The 24,190-nt window shown below is 43.1% G+C and overlaps 1 pseudogene; it reads right to left on the bottom strand.

Moving 5' to 3' along the window:
* LOC135504218 (IQ motif and SEC7 domain-containing protein 1-like) overlaps positions 1 to 24,190 on the bottom strand; it is a 69,079-nt pseudogene that overhangs the window by 13,364 nt on the left and 31,525 nt on the right.

Raw genomic sequence — 24,190 nt, 5'->3', positions numbered from 1 at the left:
GGATTAATTTAACCAGCCACCTGATTCAACATATTACTGCTGTAGTTAAAGAACCAGCTGTCTGACTGACCTGTTTGGAGAAGGAGTCTTCTAGGTGTGTGTAGTCTCCTGTCCGCTCTGTGTCAGGTGAATGAGGAGGGCCGATACCCACACTGTGTGTGAAGTTTGTCTGTGTTCCGGCCCCCTGCTGCTGCGCCTGGCGGTCGTCAAATGAGTACTGCAGCCGCATGTTGGACAGGATGATGCGTCGCGTCATGCGGCTCTCGGACGCGGAGTTGCGGAGGCGCTCAAAGTTCTTGTTCATACGGTACTGGCGGAAGGCCGTCTGGATGGTCCGGGCTGCTCTGCGGCTCACGAAGGAGCCACCGTACTTTCTCTCCAACATCTCCACCTGACAGAGGAGACAGAACAGGGGACAGAGCAGTTATAGACAGGGCTACCACAACACTCACTGCCAGTAAAGTAATGCATGTTGTCATGCTTGTTCTTTCTCTTTCACAGTTCAAACCATAGTTTTTGTACTCTAACCACACTTCAGGGCAGGCCTACATGTACCTTCTTGTCCTGTAGGTCTGTGGAGAGCTCATAGCTGTCAGAGAGACTGGCCTTGCACCTCTTGTTCTCCTCCTCCTCTTGCTTGCGGAGGGCCAGACTGGCAGGCTGATGACGTGTTCGCAGTGCCCAGGCAAGGCTGGCCGAGCTGGGAGGGGCCACACACGGAAGTCCCCGGGGGCCTGGAGGACCAGGACACCTGCTGTTGTCACTGTAGCGCTCGGTGCCACGCAGGTACGCTGTGGTCTGGCTGTAAGGGCCGTCTATGTGGGGCCCTGGCGGCTCCACACATCGGGTTTCTGCTTCCACACTGGGTACAGAAGGATGAATGAGAGGTGAAAGGGCTTGATGAAAAGGGGACATACTTTACTGCAGTAATCCCCAGCCCCAAACCATCTCCAGTCCCAAACACAGTTGTATTGTCACTAACAGGTAAGTCACATACATGCAGACATTAGACCGGCGTAGCAGGAAACTTCTCCTGCTGGATCTCATGATGGAAGAGGAACAAACTTACACACACACATTCACACACTCAAGTTGGAACTTTGTACTTAGCTTCTCACCACAACAAAGATCCTAATTGACTCCAGCTATTCTAAATAGGCCACTTTATGTGCAGCAACCCTTTCAGTCACACCGATGGTAATAAAACAACATGTGATCAAAGCTACAGACTGGATTAGCATGACCCATTCCACCAAAACAATATTCCTTCCACTGGAGCTGACAAAATCATGTGAAGGTCCTGCCTTGTGAACCAAAGTCCTGCAGGTGACAGGGTCTCTGCCCTTTCTCTCTCTCTCTCTACTCTCTCTCTCTTTTTGTCCTCTCTGTCTCTGTCTCTTTCTTTCCTTCTTTCCAGGCTGGACAAACTCCCTGTGCAATTAATGTACTACTGTGTTTCAGCACCCTTGTTCAGACATATCTCTCTCTCTCTCTCTCTCTCTCCTTCTCTCTATTTCTTTGTCTTTTTAGCAGCGAGTCTCTCTCTCTTTCTGTCTCACATTCTCTCTCTGACATACAGGAAAATAACAAGTATTTTCACATTAGGGCAGTCATTAGCCATAAACACACTCCACTGCCACATGCCACTAACTCCATACCTGACCGGAAAGACCCAGTCTTTACAATAAGGTCACACGCATGGATGCACAGGACTGTACTTTTGACAAATACAGTAGATTACGAAACAAACATTTATACATATAAAAATATAAACGTCTCCCACTAGGCCTGTACAGTACTACAACATATACATGTCTGATGTAACCTACATAATGACCTACTGCACAAAATAACTAGACATAGGCAACACATAGGCATGTAGAAACAGAAACAGCCTCATATACAGTAAAGCTCAACAGTCTTCTCAGGCCTGATCTTCCAGGTAATCCAATACTATCCTGCTCTCTATGCCATGTAGCAACCGTCAGCCAGTCCAGTCAGCCAGTCAGTCAGTCAGGCAGTCAGTGAGTAACCATTTCACCACAGTCATATGCTCCTGCCTTGACTTCCTTCCCTTGTCACACCCCCTCTGTCCAGGCGCTGCCCTCTGGTTCTTTCTCCCTCCCTGAAGAAAACATAATGACAGAGCAGAGGCACAGGGAAACTAAAACTGGCAGTGTGCAAATGTATGTGGTAAAAGCTATATTCAGACTATGAGGCAGACAAACGTCATTGTAAAATACCTAAGTGGTTACAACACATTCTGTAGGACTAGGGTACAACAATTTGGAAAGACATGTTCTTTCTCTTTTTGGTCCTCCCTTTTTATTGTTTATCTCATTCTCTTCCCCTGAGAAGCAGTGATTTCCTGTGTTGGTGTGGAGCTGACAGAAAATATTTGACAGGAAGGAACACTTTGGAGGACTATGGAAACAGAACACCAATGATCCCTACACAGCCACAGTAGACACATTAGTTGAGGTTGAGAATACTATGTTATTTGTGCAATAGCAACAGAGTGTTGATGTTACAACACCTTAGTAATCAGAACATTAGAGGAGGGGAAGCTGTGTACCCACGTCAATGTGGTTTTTAACAGCATTTCCTGTACCAAGAAATACACGTTTTCTCTGATAAAGAGGGTGAAACAAGGCCACAATACTGTGAAAGGCCGTTTGAACACATGGGACCCTAGCATGTTATGTAATAACAACAGGAGTCACTCTGGAGCCAGATGTACAGCGATACATCTCTGACCACTGCTGGAAAGTTCACCTCACTGCAGCTCAGTTCAGATAAAGATTTCAGTTGGGATGTTGATTTTGTTACTTGAGAAATGGTAGTGGCCAATAAGTGTTCATCAGTTACATTTGTACTATACTTCACATTGATGTACATTGTGTTTGGACTATTAGAGGTACTGTATTGATGTACATCAAATCAAATTGTATTTGTCACATGCGCCGAATACAACAGGTGTAGACCTTACACTGAAATGCTTACTTACAAGCCCTTAACCAACAATGCTTTAAGAAGATAAGAAAAATAAGTCCTCTACTGGCAGCTTCATTAAATAGTACCCACAAAACACTCGTCTCAGCGTCAACAGTGAAGAGGCGACTCTGGGATGCTGGCCTTCTAGGCAGAGTTGCAAAGAAAAAGCCAAATCTCAGACTGGCCAATAAAAAGAAAAGATTAAGATGGGAAAAAGAACACAGACACTGGACAGAGGAACTCTGCCTAGAAGGCCAGCATCACGGAGTCACCTCTACACTGTTGACATTGAGACTGGTGTTTTGCGGATACTATTTAATGAAGCTGCCAGTTGAGGACTTGTGAGGCGTTTGTTTCTCAAACTAGACACTCTAATGTACTTGTCCTCTTGCTGAGTTGTGCACTGGGCATCCCACTCCTCTTTCTATTCTGGTTAGAGACAGTTTGTGCTGTCCTGTGAAGGGAGTAGTACACAGCGTTGTACAAGATCTTCAGTTTCTTGGCAAATTCTAGCATGGAATAGCCTTAATTTATCAGAACAATAATAGACTGATGAGTTTCAGAAGAAAGTATTTTCTTTGTGGCCATTCTGAGCCTGTAATCGAACCCACAAATGCTGACGCTCCAGATACTCAACTAGTCTAAAGGAGACCAGTTTTACTGCTTCTTTAATCAACACAACAGTTTTCAGCTGTGCTAACATAATTGCAAAATGGTTTTCTAATGATCAATTAGCATTTTATATGATAAACTAGGATTAGGTAACACAATGTGCCATTGGTACACAGGAGTGTTGGTTGCTGATAATGGTTCTCTGTACGCAAATGTAGATATTCCAGAGAACAGTCTATGACTAGGGTGTCTGGAGTCTTTGACAATTTTTAGGGCCTTCCTCTGACACCTCATGATATAGAGGTCCTGGATGGCAGGAAGCCTGGCCCCAGTGATGTACTGGGCCATACGCACCACCCTCTGTAGTTCCTTGCGGTCGAGGCCGAGCAGTTGCCATACCAGGCAGTGATGCAACCAGTAAGGATGCTCTCGAGGGTGAAGCTGTAGAACCTTTTGAGGATCTGAGGACCCATGCCAAATCTTTTCAGTCTCTTGAGTAGACTTTGTCATGCTCTCTTCATGATTGTCTTAGTGTGTTTGAACCATGATAGTTTGTTGGTGATGTGGACACCAAGAAACTTGAAGCTCTCAACCTGTTCCACTACAGCTCCGTCAATAGGAATGGTGGCGTGTTCAGTCCTTCTTTTCCTGTAGTCTACAATCATCTCCTTTGTCTTAATCACATTGAGGGAGAGGTTGTTGTCTTGGAACCACACTGCCAGGTCTCTGACCTCCTCCTCCTCCTCCTCCTCCCTATCTCATCGTTGTCAGTGATCAGATCTACCACTGTGATGTTGGAGTCGTGCCTGGCCATGCAGTCATGAGTGAACAGGGAGTACAGGAGGGGACTGAGCACACACCACTAAGGGGCCCCCGTGTTGAGGATCAGCGTGGCGGATGTGTTGTTCCCTACCCTTACCAACTGGGGTGGCCTGTCAGGAAGTCCAGGATCCAGGTGCAGAGGGGGTGTTTAGTCTCAGGGTCCTTAGCTTAGTGATGAGCTTTGAGGGCACTATGGTGTTGAACGCTGAGGTGTAGTCAATGAATAGCATTCTCACATAGTTGTTCCTTTTGTCCAGGTGGGAAAGGGCAGTGTGGAGTGCAATAGAGATGGCATCATCTGTGGATCTGCTGGGGCAGTATGCAAATTGGAGTGGGTCTAGGGTTTCTGGGATAATGGTGCTGATGTGAGCCATGACCAGCCTTTCATGCACTTCATGGCTATAGATGTGAGTGCTATGCGTCGATAGTTATTTAGACAGGTTACCTTATTATTCTTGGACACAGGGACTATAGTGGTCAGCTTGAAACATGTTGGTATTACAGACTCATTACAGGTTGAAAATGTCAGTGAAGACACTTGCCAGTTGGTCAGCACATGCTTGGATTACATGTCCTGGTAATCCATCTGGCCCTGCGACCTTGTAAATGTTGACCTGTTTAAAGGTCTTACTCACATCAGCTAAGGAGAGCGTGATCACACAGTCGTCCTGGAACAGCTAGTGTTCTCATGCATCATTGTTACTTGCCTCAAAGCGAGCATAGAAGTAATATAGCTTGTCTGGTAGGTTCTTATCACTGGGCAGCTCGTGTCTGTGCTTCCCTTTGTAGTCTGTAATCGTTTGCAAGCCCTGACACATCCATCGAGCGTCGGAGCCGGTGTAGTACGATTCAATCTTAGTCCTGTATTGACGCTTTGCCTTTTTGATGGTTCGTCGGAGGGCATAGAGGGATTTCTTATAAGCTTCCGGGTTACAGTCCCGCTCCTTGAACACAGCAGCTCTACCCTTTAGCTCAGTGCGGATGTTGCCTGTAATCCATGGCTTCTGGTTGGGGTATGTACGTAAGGTCACTGTGGGGATGACGTCATCGATGCACTTATTGATGAAGCCAGTGACTGATGTGGTGTCCTCCTCAATGCCATCGGAAGAATCCCGGAACATATTCCAGTCTGTGCTAGCAAAACAGTCCTGTAGCTTAGCATCTGCTTCATCTAACCACTTTCTTATTGACCGAGTCACTGGTGCTTCCTGCTTTAGCTTTTGCTTGTAAGCAGGAATCAGGAGGATAGAATTATGGTTGGACTTGCCAAATGGAGGGCGAGGGAGAGCTTTGTACCCCTCTCTGTGTGTGGAGTAAAGGTGGTCTAGATTTTATTTTCCCCTGGTTGCACATTCAACATACTGATAGTAATTAGGTAAAACTGATTTGAGTTTCCCTGCATTAAAGTCCCTGGCCACTAGGAGCGCCACCTCTGGATCAGCGTTTTCCTGTTTGCTTATGGCCGGATAGAGCTCAATGAGTGTGGCCTTAGTGCCAGCATCGGTCTGCGGTGGTATATAGACAGCTCCGAAAAATATAGATATAAACTCTCTTGGTAAATAGTGTGGTCTACAGTTTATCATGAGATACTCTACCTTAGTTGAGAAAAACCTTGAGACTTCCTTAGATTTCGTGCACCAGCTGTTGTTTCCAAATATCCATAGGAAGTCACCCCTTGTCTTACTAGAGTCCGCTGTTCTATCCTGCCGAAAAAGCTTAAAACCCGCTAGCTGTATGTTATTCATGTCTTCGTTCATCCACGACTCGGTGAAACATAAGATGTTACAGTTTTTAATGTCCCATTGGTAGGATATACGTGCTCGTAGTTCGTATATTTTATTATCGATTGACTGTACGTTGGCTAATAGGACCGATGGTAAAGGTACCCTCTCGGCAACTGATCCTTACAAGACGCTCGGACCATCGTCCATGATCTCTCCGTTTTCCCCCTGCAAATGACGGGGATGGCGGCCTCATTGTGTTTGAACTATAAGAGGTACTGTATTGATGTACCTTGTGTTTAAACTATAAGAGGTAATGTATCTAAAGTTATGTTAGAACTACAAGATGTTCTGTATTAATGTACCTTGTGTATAAAAACAACTTCCTTTTAGTCTATTTATGTTTAATCAGACTTCTCTAAGAATGTAATATTATTTAGCAGCTCTGTACAGATCTCAAGCTTCGTTGAAATCCACCCTCTACCTCAACATCTCCACTCTACTTAAAAATCAGATTTTTCTGGATGTATCATCATCTCTCACTCCAGCTTTTCTAATCCCTCTTTCTTTCTCTGCCCACGCATCCTCACAAATGGAGAAACAGAGAAGGAGGACGGGGTTGCATAGTGACGGTTGCCGTGAGACCTATGTGGGTGGGGAGGCAGTTGATGGGATGAGGAGCATAGTTGCCATGACAATGGATTGACCGTTAACATCGTTTAGGTGGGTGTAGATGCATTGTGGGCTGTGAGTGACGGACAGTCATCATAACCACAATGCTACAAGTGTGTGTTTCAACAAATCTTCTCAGTGTTTATACATACAGCACATAAATGTATAACACTGGGCAGACTACTGTAGTTAGAGACTAAACTCACACACCCAGTCTCTATTGCAGGTCTGTGTTCCCTTTTACTGTATAAATAGTCTGCGACTTACCACAGTGCACCACGAAAACCAGTGCCCCTTTTATGGAGTGGAAAACATGGACAGTTTGGACACAGAAGTTGGTGACAAAGCCACACAGTTATACACCAAGATAGGGACACCACGCTGGCTGCCACATCACACAGGAGGGCACAGATGGCCTTTTCATGTCTGTCTCCCAGCCATATCTAAACATAGGTTACATAATATCACACATGAAAAAACAACCTAAGCTTTCTAGGCTTCTGATGATAACTGTCTGAACATCCTCTTTCATTGTACTCCTCTCCTCATCTCAGCTCATACTCAAACCCAGGGCAGTTGCCATACCCTATTTAAAGACCAAAAATGTAAAAGTAGGCTACAAAAAACTAGACAAATCATTCCAATCCCGATTAAAATGCAAAGGCTGTTTAGCCTATTGCTTGGCTGGCTTTGGGAGAGTAACTGCCAGGCTGCACGCCTTTCTCTCATTTTAAGAAAGCAGAGAAAGTGCCAGACAGTTTGCTGCCTGAACGGTCAGCCGTTTAGGCAGTGCACCGATTGCTTTGAATTTGATGTTAGCCTTCGAACTCGGCCTTGTAAACATGCCAGCTGTTTTATGCATAGGATACTTTCACATTGATGTCGGCAAAGGCAGTGCATCCAATAGGCTAGTGTAAGATTATCTTCCCCTAAAGTAAGTTGAATTAAATTGGTCAAATTTAGCTTTCGAATTACTTGTGCCTATATATAAATAAATGAAATAATTCAAAATACAATGCCAGAAAGCATGATATGGCCACAGAGTGTCATTAGTTTATTAAACAAATTAGCTGTGGATTGTTTTAAGCATGCAAATTGGGTAGTGTGCAGGACAAATAGCCTACCAAATAGCTGATTGTTGAGTTGCAGCGGTCAGTGAAAAGCAGTTAAATAGGCCTAGGCCCAGGGGCGGCCAGGGGCGCAACAAGTCCCCCCTACATTCTGAAATTGCATTTTTGTCCACCCCCCATTTTATAATTGGAATGTGATACAAAACGAGACAATGGTGTGCCTTAGGACCATTTGGACGCCTCCGAGCGGTCGTTTAGGCTTTTTGGTGTGCTTACCTGACCCCACCCAAAAAGTGATATCCCCCCACTTCTAAAACCAAAATTGCAGTATGTCTCCAGTCATATTAAGTGTAGTAGAATTGCATGAAATGTGTTTATAAAATGCCACATTTTTCCCATGCAAAGATAGGAGAAGAAATATCTCTCATTAGGCCTACTCTATGTCACAACACACTCAGGCATACATCGTTCAGAACTGTCTGTTTAGCTAACAGTGACTGAGTTATATTATTAGCCTAAATTATGACTATGCGACTATTCTTATCACATTAAGAATAGCAGCCTATCTTACATTACTATGCAAATGGTGAAGAAAAAATTGCTTCCACAAACTTGAAACTCACACGCTGCCTATGGATGAGAGCATTTGAAGTCGGACTTGCTCTGTCTTGATAACTCCATGGGTGCTACAGCATTTTCATGTTTTTCCCATGGTATAACTGTGTCTGTGTTTACATAATACACTTAGAAAACAACGGATGTGTGACTAAAACGTTTGTTGTATAAATCATGAGGGTGGCCATAGCACAGATGACATCAGAGCCTCATGTCTGATGGATGAACCTCCTGTAGTCCTGTTACAGTGCTGCTACTGACTGAGGCCGTCTGTGGTGCTACAGGTAGGTTACACTCATAAGGTCCCAACATAACTCTCTTCACCTCAGATTCATTTCGGATTAGAAACTGATGGGAGGCTTTCTGGGGGAACAGATGTGTGACACCGCAGGTGCTTTTGACAATATGTGATGAGAAGCAGAGAGGAGAGGAGGAGAGAAGTGAGTGGGGAAGAGATGTATTATCTGCAGTGTGAAACACAGTGTCACCTCCTTGCTAGTTGGCCCCTGCTGCCTGTTCCATCGTGTCCCACCTTATTCATTATTGATGGGCAGCCTGCCTGCGTGTGTTGCAGAGGCAGGGCAGCAGCATATCTCATGGGTCCACAACAGGTCAGAGTGAATGGGACTTTAAAACCACATGAGCTCTCTGCCATCGATGAGAGACCATGATAGTCTATTGATCTGCACTGTGACTGACTACAGGTCACTTTAACAGCCTCCTCTCACATGCCACCTCCTTTGTCTCCTCTGTCTCTGTCTGTCCTTCACCCCTCACTTGTCCCTCACCTCTTCCTTGTTCTGTCTCCACAATAGAGCTCACAGACAGACACCGGAGTTGAGAGTAACCCAAGCATTATTCTTCAGCAATAGTGATAGAATAAAACAATCATTTTCAAGACCCATCAAAGGAAAACACCACTGACCAGCTATCCAGAGAGGACAACAACAGACTTTAGTTTATGTAAGCTACACTGTAGCTTATACCAAAGTATGTGGACACCTCTTCAAATTAGTGGATTCAGGCTATTTCAGCTGATAGGTGTATAAAATTGAGCACACAGCCATGCAACCTGACAGAGCTTGAGAGGATCTGCAGAGAAGAACTGGAGGAACTCCCCAAATACAGGTGTGCCAAGCATGTAGTGACATACCCAAGAAGACTCGAGGTTGTAATGGCTGCCAAAGGTGCTTCAACAAAGTACTGAGTAAAGGGTCTGAACACTTATGTAAAAGTGATATTTCCATTTAAACAATCAAAAAAACTGTTTTTGCTTTGTCATAATGGGGTTTTGTGTGTAGATTGATGAGGGAGAAAAACAATTGATTTTAGAATGAAGGCTGCAGCGTAACAACATGTGGAAAAGGTGTGAATACTTTCCAAATGTTTTATCTTTATTTAACTTGGCAAGTCAGTTAAGAACAAATTCTTATTTTCAATGACAGCCTATGAACACTGGGTTAACTGTGTGTTCAGGGGCAGGACAACAGATTTGTACCTTGTCAGCTTGGGGGTTTGAACTTGCAACCTTCCGGTTACTAGTCCAACACTCTCACCACTAGGCTACCCTGCCGCCCCTGTGTGTACTGTATGCACTGTATTTACCAAAGTATGTGGACACCCCTTCAAATTAGTGGATTTGGTCATTTCAGCCACACCCGTTGCTGACAGGTGTATAGAAATGAGCACACCGCCATGCAATCTCCATAGACAAACATTGGCAGTAGGACGGCCTTACTGAAGAGCTCAGTGACTTTCAACTTGGCATAGGATGCCACCTTTTCAACAAGTCAGTTCATCAAATGTCTGCCCTGCTTGAGTTGCCCCGGTCAACTGTAAGTGCTGTTATTGTGAAGGAGAAATGTGTAGGAGCAACAACAACTCGGCCACGAAGTGGTAGGCCATACAAGCTCACAGAACAGGACAACCAAGTGCTGAAGAGCGTAGCGTGTAAAAATCGTCTGTCCTCAGTTGCAACACTCACCAAACTGCCTTTGGAAACAACGTCAGCACAATAACTGTTCGTCGGGAGCTTCATGAAATTGATTTCCATGGCCGACCAGCTTCACACAAGCCGAAGATCACCATGCGCAATGCAAAGCGTTGGCTGGAGTGGTGTAAAGCTCGCTGCTATTGGACTCTGGAGCCGTGGAAACGCGTTCTCTGGAGTGATGAATCACGCTTCACCATCTGGAAGTCCGACTGACAAATCTGAGTTTGGCGGATGCCTAGAGAAGGCTACCTGCCCCAATGTATAGTGCCAAATGCCAAAAGTTTGGTGGAGGAGGAATAAAGGTCTGGAGCTGTTTTTCATGGCTCAGGCTCCTTAGTTCCAGTGAAGGGAAATCTTTACGCTACAGCACACAATGACATTCTAGACCATTCTGTGTTTCAAACTTTGTGGCAACAGTTTGGGGAAGGCCACATACTTATGGCAATGTTGTGTATGAACCATCACTGCTATTTGGTGATAATGTCACATCATCAAACAGCTATATTCTAGTAATGATGGAAACATAGATACAATCGCTCTACTGTACATCATGTCTGTAACAGGAAATTAACACATTTACCCATGAGTTGAATAACTTTCATTGTAGAACTCACAAGAAGTGAATACTGTGAGAGAACAAACAAATCATTCATCTGTCAGATTCCAGCATTCTCCTGCCTCCTACACTCCATCCACTAATTCCACTCCTCCATCTAACTGACTCTCTGAAAATCTCCAACATAAAACATGTTCCCTCACAGACATTACTCACATACTGATATTGTACATACAGTTGAAGTCGGAAGTTTACATACACTTAGGTTGGAGTCATTAAAACTTGTTTTTCAACCACTCCACAAATTTCTTGTTAACAAACTATAGTTTTGGAAAGTCGGTTAGGACATCTGCTTTGTGCGACACAAGTCATTATTCCAAGAATTGTTTACAGATCGATTATTTCACTTATAATTCACTGTATCACAATTCCTGTGGGTCAAAAGTAGACATACACTAAGTTGACTGTGCCTTTAAACAGCTTGGAAAAGTCCATAAAATGATGTCATGGAAGCTTCTGATAGGCTTATTGACATATTTTGAGTCAATTGGAGGTGTAGCTGTGGATGTATTTCAAGGCCTACCTTCAAACTCAGTGCCTCTTTGCTTGGCATCATTGGAAAATCAAAAGAAATCAGCCAAGACCTCAGAAAAAAATTGTAGTCCCCCACAAGTCTGGTTCATCCTTGGGAGCAATTTCCAAACTTCTGAAGGTACCACGTTCATCTATACAAATAATAGTACGCAAGTATAAACATCATGGGACCACGCAGCCGTCATACCGCTCAAGAAGGAGACGCGTTCTGTCTCATAGAGATGAACGTACTTTGGTGCGAAAGTGCAAATCAATCCCAGAACAACAGCAAAGGACCTTGACAAGATACTGGAGGAAACAGGTACAAAAGTATCTATATCAACAGTAAAAACAAGTCCTATATTGACATAACCTGAAAGGCCGCTCGGCAAGGAAGAAGCCACTGCTACAAAACCCGCCATAAAAAAAGGCGTAATAACCAAACCCGGCAACAAATAACCAGGAAATAACCAGAGGGTTAAATACATGAACAAGTAATTGGGGAATGAAAACCAGGTGTGTAGCAAACAAAGACAAAACCATTGGAAAATGAAAGGTGGATCAGCGAAGACTAGAAGACCGGTGACGTCAACCGCCGAAGGACCGTTTTCGGCGGAAGTCTGTACCAAACGTTTAATGTTTCACTTTTCCCTCTCAATACAGAACATTTGAAAGGCTGTAAACCCTAATTCTCTCTTCTCTTTCTTTACTTTCAGCAATATTGGCCCAATTTCCTTACAACATACAGAAACTACATCATACCTATGCCTTGTGTGTGTGTGTGTGTGTGTGTTTGTGTTTGCGATGGCAAAACAGGGACTGACAGTCCCTGACATAACCCATCTGCTCTGGTCTCACCAAGTGCTCTCGTTCATTTTAACGACATACACTACGTCACAGGTAACGGCTATTCATTATCACACTCCTGCATTTCACTCAATCTACTTCCACCCTCGGCTCTATCTATAGACAGTGAACACGACAGGTCTGCTTTCATCACTACTGAATGTAACCTTTCACTGTCGCAAACATGAACTTACTGTAATGAACACTACCAATAACTGTCACGCCCTGACCTTAGAGAGACGTTATTTCTCTGTTTGGTTAGGTCAGGGTGTGATTTGGGGTGGGCATTCTATGTTTTCTATTTCTTTGTTTTTGGCCGAGTGTGGTTCCCAATCAGAGGCAGCTGTCTATCGTTGTCTCTGATTGGGAATCATACTTAGGCAGCCTTTTTCCCACCTGTGTTTTGTGGGTGGTTATTTTCTGTTTAGTATCTGTTTACCTGACAGAACTGTTCGCTTTCGTTTTGTTACTTTGTTTGAGTGTTTCTTTGATCAATAAAATCATGAACACTTTTCACGCTGCGCTTTGGTCCACTCATTCCGAGGAGAGCCGTTACAATAACCCTGATGTATCCTTACATCGCTACATATTTGTCGCCAAACCCACTGTATCCAGGTCATCTATAAGTCTTTGCAAGGTAAAGCTCCGCCTTATCCCAGCTCACTGGTCACCATAGCAACACCCACCCGTGGAACGCGCTTCAGCAGGTACTGTATATTTTACTGGTCATCCCCAAAGACAACACCTCATTTGGCCGCCTTTCTTTCCAGTTCTCTGCTGCCAATGACTGGAACGAATTGCAAAAATCACTGAAGTTGGAGACTTATATCTCCCTCACTAATTCCAAGCATCGGCTGTCAGAGTAGCTTACCGATCGCTGCAGCTGTACACAGCCCATCTGTAAATAGCTCATCCAACTAACTACCTACCTCATCCCCATATTTTTTTTCTTTTTTTCTGCTCTTTTGCACACCAGTATTTCTACTTTCACATCCTCATCTGCACATCTATTACTCCAGTGTTAATTGCTAAATTGTAATTACTTCGCCACTATGGCCTATTTATTGCCTTACCTCCTTACTTCATTTGCACACACTGTATACAGCTTTTCTATTGTGTTATTGACTGTACGTTTGTTTATTCCATGTGTAACTCTGTGTTTTTTGTTTGCTTTATCTTGGCCAGGTCGCAGTTGTAAATGAGAACTTGTTCTCAACTGGCCTACCTGATTAAATAAAGGTGAAATAAAATAAAATAAAACATTTAAAAAAATAGACACCATTGTGTACAGTTAACTGCCTATACACAGTCATGTTTTCTATAGAAGCTGTTCAAATAGAAAGAAATACATCAAGGACATAGACTGGAGCTGAGTTAAACAGCCTTTGTAACACAGTAGGTCCAGCATAGTGACTCAGTCATACTCACTCAGTGAGCTCTATAATAAACACACACAGGTTTTACATACAATACAAATGACAATCAGTCATAACTTAGTTACAGCATTTCATCTCTGTTGCGCTGTACAGAAAGTTTGGCATTGAAATCAAGAGTCCTTACCGTGCTGCTGCTGCAGTTAAAGAGAGGTCCCACACAGACTGGTGAAGCGCGTGAAACACACACACACTTCACAAACACACACTCACATTCTCTCACTCGCCCTTCAGAGCAGCAAGATTATATTCTTTACAGTCTTTTGACAGCTCTGAACTTACTCACCCCGCCCAAACTCTCTCACACTCCCTCCCCCTGCTTCTTTCCTTCTCGCATTACCCAGCTGACTGACAGCCAGGCACACACACTATTACACAGTGACAAATAGTACAAATGCACCAGTCACAACAGAACAGCTAGGAGAGAAAGGGTCAGGGGGGGGGGATAATTTAATTCTCATTCAAATGGTACCAATGAATGGATGGAGTCAGGTCTATATAGCTTGATACCTGGTGTGTTATGTCACTTCATACTCCATTTCTGATTAAATGTTCACTACTATACCTTCATGAGTGTGTGGGTGTGCTCATGTGTAGGCCTAATGTGTGATTCAAGTAAAGAAAACAGGCATACATCATAAATACACACAGATATCATTTTCTATTGGTCACCAACATTTTATTGAAGATGCCCGTGCCCACAGTTACCGGTCGATTACTGTATGTGTCTCAAAGACACAGTTGAGAAGTACAGGAGGACAACTCTACCGTTGAGATTTTAATCACTGTGCCCTCTGCTGTCCCGAGGTCTACACTACAACTACATTTACAGTGGGAAATTATGATGGGTGTACATCAGGGACATTTTTTATAATTCTTCTCTGCACCAATTATGATATGTTTATTTCAGATACGTGTTTATTTCAGATATGTCCTCTAACATTTCTAAACAAACACAAACAAATACCAGGACATTCAACCAGTTGAAATAGCTTTTGTTCAATCTCATTGTGTGATGATAAGAACTAGCTTCTCACAGACTTGGGTGGCAGTGTAGTAGCTGCTGAATACAAAGAATGACTAGGCTACTTTAAAACTGAGGAGACAGGTGTGAGATGAGCAGAGAAAAGCTAATGATCTCAGACAGTGAGCAAATAAGAGACAGAGATATACAGTATGTGAGGAAAACATTACAGTTCATGAACCTAACTACCACTGAGTCATACTTTCTGGTAAATCACTATCACAACAACTGTCACAATGAGACTAAAATTTGCATGCAACTAAAGAAGGATCATTCCATTTAAATCCATCCAGACTGGGGCTCTGTCCAGTGCCATTCAACTGGAGTCCCTCATAGAGACTGAGAGTCTGTCTCAGGTGATTGGCTGCTGTCCAGCTTGACTCCATGAGACCAATCAGCTGTCCAGCTTGATGCCAAGAGACCAATCAAAGTGCAGGGTTATCGAGATGAGGGGCTACTGCACCCTGAGGAGGGACAGCAGAACTGATGGGATGCATCATCCTCACACTCCTTACTGAGGAACCAACGGGAATGGGTAAAGCGAGAGACAGACAGAGAGAGAGAGGGATGGAGTCAGGGTGATAGACAGAGGGAAAGGGAGGTAGGGAAGGAGACATGGAAGTAGGGAAGGAGAGGAAGGAGAAAGACAAAATATTCACAGAGAAACAGAGAAAACAGAGAGCAAGAAAAATAGGAAAAGCATGAGATATAAATACATGACAAAATGTTGATCAAAGCATACATTGGTGGAAATGATACTGAGAGAAGAGAGGAGCAGGAGGCTGTCGAAATGTTCCTGTCATATCCTAAATGTGTAAAAAGGAAACAATTTGAAGTAAATTTTCTGTGTCTATGTGTCAGCTGAAGCAAGAGGTCAGGATCATCATAGTAAAGCTAAGGGAGTGAATGTTATTTATAATAATGGTTACATGGAGAAAATCGGACCTCTCTGAAATGAAAATGTATGCCCTCCCTTCAGCCAAATATCTTTGACCTAAACCTTCCCTAAATGCTTGAAAAATAAACAAGTGACCCACCCTATACCCAAAATAATAATTAAAATAAAGTGGATAACAGAGAAAATGTCTACCATTTACCATCAAATCTTGGACAGACCAGAGCCTTAGATTTAGACACTGTTTTTGTCCTGTAAGCATTACATGGCAATGCAGGAATTTTGATAGCGCACAGGGCTGCGTGTCAGAAGGTTGTGGTTTCATCGTATTTGCAGGTCAGAGAAAAATAGCCTTTAATTTTAAAAAATCTCCTACAATTCTGTCCTTTTACATGTTAGCAAAATATTTCTGAATACCACACATATTACTGAAATTACAGCCTACTCATTCAAGGGGTTTTCTTTATTTTGTACTTTTTTCTACATTGTAGAATAATAGTGAAGACATAAAAACTATGGAATCATGTAGTAGCCAAAAAAGTGTTAAAAAAATCTAAATATATTTTAGATTTTAGATTCTTCAAAGTATCCACCCTTTGCCTACAGCTTTGCACACTCTTGGCATTCTCTCAACCAGCTTCACCTGGAATGTTTATCCAACAGTCTTGAAGGAGTTCCCATATGCAGAGCACTTGTTGGCTGCTTTTCCTTCTCTCTGCGGTCCAACTCATCCCAAAACATCTCAATTGGGTTGAGGTCAGGTGATTGTGGAGGCCAGGTCATCTGATGCAGCATGCCATCACTCTCCTTCTTGGTCAAATAGCCCTTACACAGCCTGAAGGTGTGTTGGGTAATTGTCTTGTTGAAAAACAAATTATAGTCCCACTAAGTGCAAACCAGATGGGATGACGTATCACTGCAGAATGCTGTGGTAGCCATGCTGGTTAAGTGTGCCTTGCACTCTAAGTAAATCACAGACAATATCACCAGCAAAGTACCCCCACACCATCACACCTCTTCCTCCATGCTTCAAGGGGGGAACCACGTATGCGGAGATCATCCGTTCACCTACTCTTCGTCTCACAAATTTGGACTCCTCAGACAAACGACATATTTCCACCGGTCTAATGTCCATTGCTTGTGTTTCTTGGCCCAAGCAAGTCTCTTTTTATTATTGGTGTCTTTTGGTAGTGGTTTCAATTCGACCATGAAGGCCTGGTTCACGCAGTCTTCTCTGCACTGTCGATGCTGAGATGTGTCTGTTACTTCATTTTCTGAGGCTGGTAACTCTAATGAACTTATCCTCTACAGCAGAGGTAACTCTGAGTCTTCCTTTCCTGTGGCAGTCCTTGTGAATGCCAGTTTCATCATAGCAATTGATGGTTTTTGTGACTGCACTTGAAGAAACTTTCAAAGTTCTTGAAATGTTCTGCATTGACTGACCTTCATGTCTTAAAGTAATGATGGACTGTTGTTTCTCATTGCTTATTTGAGCTGTTCTTGCCATAATATGGACTTGGTCTTTTACCAAATAGGGCTATCTTCTGTATACCACCCTTACCTTGTCACAACACAACTGATTGGCTCAAATGCATTAAGAAGGAAAGAAATTCCCCGAAGTAACTTTTAACACATATGTTAATTGAAATGCATCCCAGGTGACTTCCTCATGAAGCTGTTTGAGAGAATGTGTGCAAAGTTGTCATCAAGGCAAAGGGTGGCTACTTTGAAGAATTTTGATTTGAACACTTTTTTGCTTAGTACATGATTCCATATGTGTTATTTCATAGTATTGACGTCTTCACTATTATTCTACAATGTAGAAAATAGTAAAAATAAAGAAAAACTCTTGAATGAGTTGGTGTGTCCAAACTTTTGACTGGTACTGTATGTGTTCATCTTATCATATTTATCCAATGCAAAATCAGTGTGTCTTGTTTACAACAAAACTGTCCCTGTTTGCAAATAATTAAACATTAAGAATCTGAGCATGTACTTTCAAAAGTTAGACCTACCTATCCACCCCAAACAGGGTAGCCCTACCGACGCAGAAAAATATATGCTTTAACTGCTAGCTACTCTTCCGTGGCTTAACCCAATGAGAGAAGGTCGCTAGTGTTTCCCTAAAAGATGTCTGGGTTTAAACATCTTCTATTGTACAGAAAGTGAATAGCTAAATCAGTTGATAGTGACAGAATAAGATTACTTTCCAAGCAAAGTCTTCTCGGCTATAGAGGGTTGTAGCTCAGCCTCTGAATCTCAAAGAAACTAAACAATGATATTCCCATATGAATCCGGGTATTTTACAGCTTGTTTCTAGCATAAAGCATCAAGGGAAAAAGTACTGTTATATATCATTAATATAACTATTTTATTTTCTTCAAAATTGTTTAGGTCTGTGCTTTTTGCCATTTTCTTTAATAAAATGTAGGCCTATGGCATACCCTCTCATACCCCTCAATTCAAGTCTCGGGTTTAACTAAACAGCCCTTCACTGACATGGAGGTAGGATATTTAAAGAGTGCATGGTTGAGGAATTGATTATGCCTACTTACGGCACCATGAAATGCTTCAAGTTTCAGCACCGCAATGTTAATTACTCGAATCTGACTTATTGTGAGGTCAATAACTCTGAGAAATAGATCATGGGCAAGAAACATAGTTTTCCTTAAAATCAATTACAGTAGTAGCAAGCTATGAAAGCTGACCTACGGTCCTCCTTCTCATCTTTGTGCTCTCCTTCTCAAACTGTACAGAACATTGGCACTGTACAGGCCAGTCTCCGCGCAAGATTTTCTGGACTAGGCCTAATCCCAAAAATATTTTCAGAAGAAGCCTCTATCCTGAAATGCCAAAGTAGTCCCACACAGTACAACCATTGCTTAGGAGGCACACAAAAAAGTTTTTGATCAGAAAGAGCAGAGCAGGCTGGGACTTCGTATATCCCATTGCAGTGTGTAATGCAGCCCAGTTGTATTCCAACCATCCCAGCAGCTATCTTAGAAAAATAACTCTGCTCTGTGCTTCCCCTGAACATGTACTTCATAGCCTATAGCCTACAGGCTGTGTATAATTTGATTAAGACCACACTACATAGCCTATAGTCTACAGGCTGTGTATAATTTGATTAAGACCACACTACATAGCCTATAGCCTACAGGCTGTGTATAATTTGATTAAGACCACACTACATAGCCCATAGGCACACTTAATATTGCGCGCCCAGCCGAGAATCAGAGATAAGGTGTGGTATCTGGCACACATTGATATATAGCTTAATAAGCAAAGAATTCTAAAACACTGAGAAATGTTTAAATGTCATCAATTACAGACTACATGACCTGGACTAGATTTAAAAAAATACTAAACACACCCCTTGACTGATATTGAAAAAGCATGACTCTCCACCATTTTCCTCCAGGTAACCATTCTGTACATTTCGATCCATCCCTAAATGGATAACATTTTAAATATTTAACACTAGGCAACTCTACATGCAAATGAGCCACCCTAATGTGTTACATGGCTACATTATCATGTGTGTTGCTTAGCCATCAACTGCTGTATTCTATGTCATATTTCCATAATACCCTGTTCAGGCCAAAATGCTAACGAGCACCCACTGACTGCACACTAGGTCTGTATATCCTCCCCCAATAGATGGCAGTCCTGGAGCATGATTCACTGAAGCTGGTGTCTGTTCAAGTTCAAGCAGAGAGTTAGAGAGAGAGAGAGAGAGAGAGAGAGAGAGAGAGAGAGAGAGAGAGAGAGAGAGAGAGAGAGAGAGAGAGCGAGAGAGAGAGAGAGAGAGAAAGAAAGAAAGAAAGAAAGAAAGAAAGAAAGAAAGAAAGAGATTCAGTGGGTTTAGTGGTGACTCAAAACACCTTCAGACCCTCCACTCATTAAAGATGATTGTTCTTTCTCTTCTCTAAGTGAGGACATCTCTCCATTTGTATAAAGGCCCTATTTAAGTGAGCTCTCTGGCTCTCTTTGTTAATCTGTTTAAGAGGTAGCCCTCTCTCTTCCCCTCTCAGACACAGCAGTTAAGATGGAGACAACAACAGTGAGGACTCCTGAGAGAAAGAAAGATGAGGAGAAGGTATGGCGCAGGCTAGGGTCAGGGGTGAACTGGTGACACATTCTCACAGGTGTATGGGAGGCAAGGTGATGAAAGGCAAAGCAGGTGGTGAAAATGGTGAGAGGATCAGGTGACATAGCAATGGAGGATTCTTACACAGGTCAGGGGCTGGGTATGAGGTAAGGGTGTTAGGGTTAACCAGTGGGTTAGAACCAGTGGGTTGAAGGGGATTTGTAGGAAGGAGTAAGGGAGGGCAAGCTTTGAAAGTAGGGTTGGTGACCAGGGCAGGGGAGTGGTAGACTGGGAATCTTTTTAGGGTTCCAAGGGTCTTTCAGGAGGTAAGGATTGTTGTGAGGTATTCACAGGTTCTTGGGGATCTTTTGAAGGCCTTTAGGTGGCCCTTACCTTGCCTGCTGCGAGTGTTTGGCAGACGAGGGGCAGCAGTATTGATGGAGGCTGAAGAAGCTGTTAACAGTCAGACTGGTGGGGAGGAGGGTGGCATAGGGGCTGGCTGCAGTAGGGGTTGTGGGAGCAGAGATTGGATAGCTTGAGTAAGATGGTGACTGCCTGACACTTAAGAAAGACCAAAAAAGAGACAAAGACACACACAGAGAGAGGAAAAGAGACAGAGAGATGAAGCAAACATGAAGACAGAAAGAGAACATTGAATTGAAGCAAGAAACAACATTGACATTGAGTGAAGCAGCAATGGTAGTAAACATGAGATACATATCCTATAGATAGAGCGAGATTAAAAGAAGCTGATGTACAGTGAATTGCAATGTACATGACCATCATACTGAAGTTACTAACAACCTCAGGGTGTGAAGGACAACAAAGGTACAGAGCTGCTGCAAACAATGCCACTCCTCAGAGGCAGTGAGGCAGCCAACCGCCCTGACCTCTCAAAATCATCTTCTATTCTATTGACTGTCTGAGAAAAAGTGCAGGGGTGGAATCCAACTTCACAAGCTTTTGGTTTTATTAATTTAATGCCTCCGAGGCCCGCTGGTGTAACTGCTAAACTGATTGCTGCTGACTACACTGTAATGAATGATTGTAGTGGGTTTACTAACGCATTAGTTCTAGTAACTATGTTGACTATGACGTGACAACGAAGCAGGCTGTGTGTAGCGGTCATGATATGAAGGTTTGGCTTTTTTCCCCGCCTAGTCACAGACAGCTGATGTGTTGTGCCCTGAAGTCCACAGGTGAAGGGAAAAGGTGAGAGGAGGAGAAAGCGTAGATAGAATAGAAGCGTAGATAGAAGCAAACAGAACAAACTGGGAAAAACAAATTCTTGTTTGCAACTGTTGGACTAATGATTACACCCTAGAACAGCTCGATGCAGGCAAGAGTGTGCAAGACTGTATTGAATGTGTAAATGTCTGTCACCTTGATTACTCAACATTCTCTTGACCGATGTAACTACGTTATAAACTATCATTCATAGGCTAGGTTGAAGCAACTTCATGATGGGTACAGGGAAAATTTGAGTGTCATGTAGTAGCCTAAACCTATCGATGTTGCATTGAGCTGGGTGAATGGAATATGAATGACAGTCATCCAATATGCTGTAAAAAAAAAAAAAAAAACATAAGGCCATGTTCATTAAAACATATCATCCTCACTCATCTTATATGGCTCTGACCGTCACTGATATATATATATATACACAATACCGGTCAAAAATGTGGACACACCTACTCATTCATGGGTTTTTCTTTATTTTTTACAATTTTCTACATCGTAGAATAATAATGAAGACATCAAAATGTTGAAATAACACAGAGCGAGAAAGAAGAGAGAGAAAGAGAGAGGGGGGATTATATCTGAAAACTCAGACCACTCAGGATTATATAACACAACACTGCAATGTACCACACTGCTCTTCTGGATTATTCTATAACCAAGTCAAACCACTCCCTGCAATACGGTAAAAGTGCACAAAAACTCCTTAAGCTTTTTGAAGTCACTCCAAAATCTAAATGATCCTTTTCCAAAAAATCTGGAGTTATTAAATCTGCATCACCTAAGCATGGCTGGATGGAAAGGAGAGAGAGGAGAAAGTGGAGAGCTCGGTTGAGTTGGATTAGCATGTAATTAGCATCCCTCTCACTGAGGCGAGCAGCTGCTGTCAGACAAGGACACACAGTCCCGGTCATTTAGCATGGGGGCCTGCTGCTTGTGGTGCGGAGGCCAGGGAGAGAGACCTCACTCACTTTCGCTGCTCACACACTTCAGCAGGTCACCTGGAGTACACCTGACCAGGAAAAGAGTTTTAAAGTGGTCCCTCATACAGATGGAGCTAAATGGGTAAGAGGGAGTAAGTGGAGTTAAAAATATCTTGGGGAAAGAAGTTGCGGATAACTATGAGATATTAATGGAAGAGAGTTAGCCAAGAGATGAGAGATACTGCAGATCTGAGAGAGTGCAGGGTGACAAGAAAGTTTGGCTCTATTTGAACTATGTCATGCATACTCAATATTGATACATTTCCTCCTTTTTTTACCCCTTTTTCTCCCCAATTTCATGATATCCAATTGGTAGTTACAGTCTTGTCCCATCACTGCAACTCCCGTATCGAATCAGGAGAGGCGAAGGTCGAGCGCCATGCGTCCTCCAAAACACAACCCCACCAAGCCGCACTGCTTCTAGACACAATGCTCGCTTAACCCGGAAGCAAGCCACACCAATGTGTCGGAGGAAACACCATACACCTGGCGACTGTGTAAGCATGCATTGCGCACGGCGTGCCACAGGAATCGCTAGAGTGCGATGGGACAATGACAACCCGGCCGGCCAAACCCTCCCCTAACCTGGACGACGCTGGGCCAATTGTGCTGCATAGATGGCATACACATTTGTTATTAAGGCACATGAAAGTTCACATATTCCAGAAGGCATTTCTGGCAAAAAACGCGTTTTGATAAAAAAACAACGCCTAGCTTCTTGAAATGGGTAAGATATTTGGTTTTAATGCAGACGAGAGCACTGCTGAATCCAGCTCCACACAGATACAGTGCCTTGCGAAAGTATTCGGCCCCCTTGAACTTGGCGACCTTTTGCCACATTTCAGGCTTCAAACATAAAGATATAAAACTGTATTTTTTTGTGAAGAATCAACAACAAGTGGGACACAATCATGAAATGGAACGACATTTATTGGATATTTCAAACTTTTTTAACAAATCAAAAACTGAAAAATTGGGCGTGCAAAATTATTCAGCCCCCTTAAGTTAATACTTTGTAGCGCCACCTTTTGCTGCGATTACAGCTGTAAGTCGCTTGGGGTATGTCTCTATCAGTTTTGCACATCGAGAGACTGACATTTTTTCCCATTCCTCCTTGCAAAACAGCTCGAGCTCAGTGAGGTTGGATGGAGAGCATTTGTGAACAGCAGTTTTCAGTTCTTTCCACAGATTCTCGATTGGATTCAGGTCTGGACTTTGACTTGGCCATTCTAACGCCTGGATATGTTTATTTTTGAACCATTCCATTGTAGATTTTGCTTTATGTTTTGGATCATTGTCTTGTTGGAAGACAAATCTCCGTCCCAGTCTCAGGTCTTTTGCAGACTCCATCAGGTTTTCTTCCAGAATGGTCCTGTATTTGGCTCCATCCATCTTCCCATCAATTTTAACCATCTTCCCTGTCCCTGCTGAAGAAAAGCAGGCCCAAACCATGATGCTGCCACCACCATGTTTGACAGTGGGGATGGTGTGTTCAGGGTGATGAGCTGTGTTGCTTTTACGCCAAACATAACATTTTGCATTGTTGCCAAAAAGTTCAATTTTGGTTTCATCTGACCAGAGCACCTTCTTCCACATGTTTGGTGTGTCTCCCAGGTGGCTTGTGGCAAACTTTAAACGACACTTTTTATGGATATCTTTAAGAAATGGCTTTCTTCTTGCCACTCTTCAATAAAGGCCAGATTTGTGCAATATACGACTGATTGTTGTCCTATGAACAGAGTCTCCCACCTCAGCTGTAGATCTCTGCAGTTCATCCAGAGTGATCATGGGCCTCTTGGCTGCATCTCTGATCAGTCTTCTCCTTGTATGAGCTGAAAGTGTAGAGGGACGGCCAGGTCCTGGTAGATTTGCAGTGGTCTGATACTCCTTCCATTTCAATATTATCACTTGCACAGTGCTCCTTGGGATGTTTAAAGCGTGGGAAATCTTTTTGTATCCAAATCCAGCTTCAAACTTCTTCACAACAGTATCTCGGACCTGCCTGGTGTGTTCCTTGTTCTTCATGATGCTCTCTGCGCTTTTAACGGACCT

The sequence above is a fragment of the Oncorhynchus masou genome, chromosome 18 (assembly GCF_036934945.1).
Source record: "Oncorhynchus masou masou isolate Uvic2021 chromosome 18, UVic_Omas_1.1, whole genome shotgun sequence".
NCBI classification, from domain to species: domain Eukaryota; kingdom Metazoa; phylum Chordata; class Actinopteri; order Salmoniformes; family Salmonidae; genus Oncorhynchus; species Oncorhynchus masou.
This window is presented reverse-complemented; position numbering and strand designations above follow the sequence as displayed.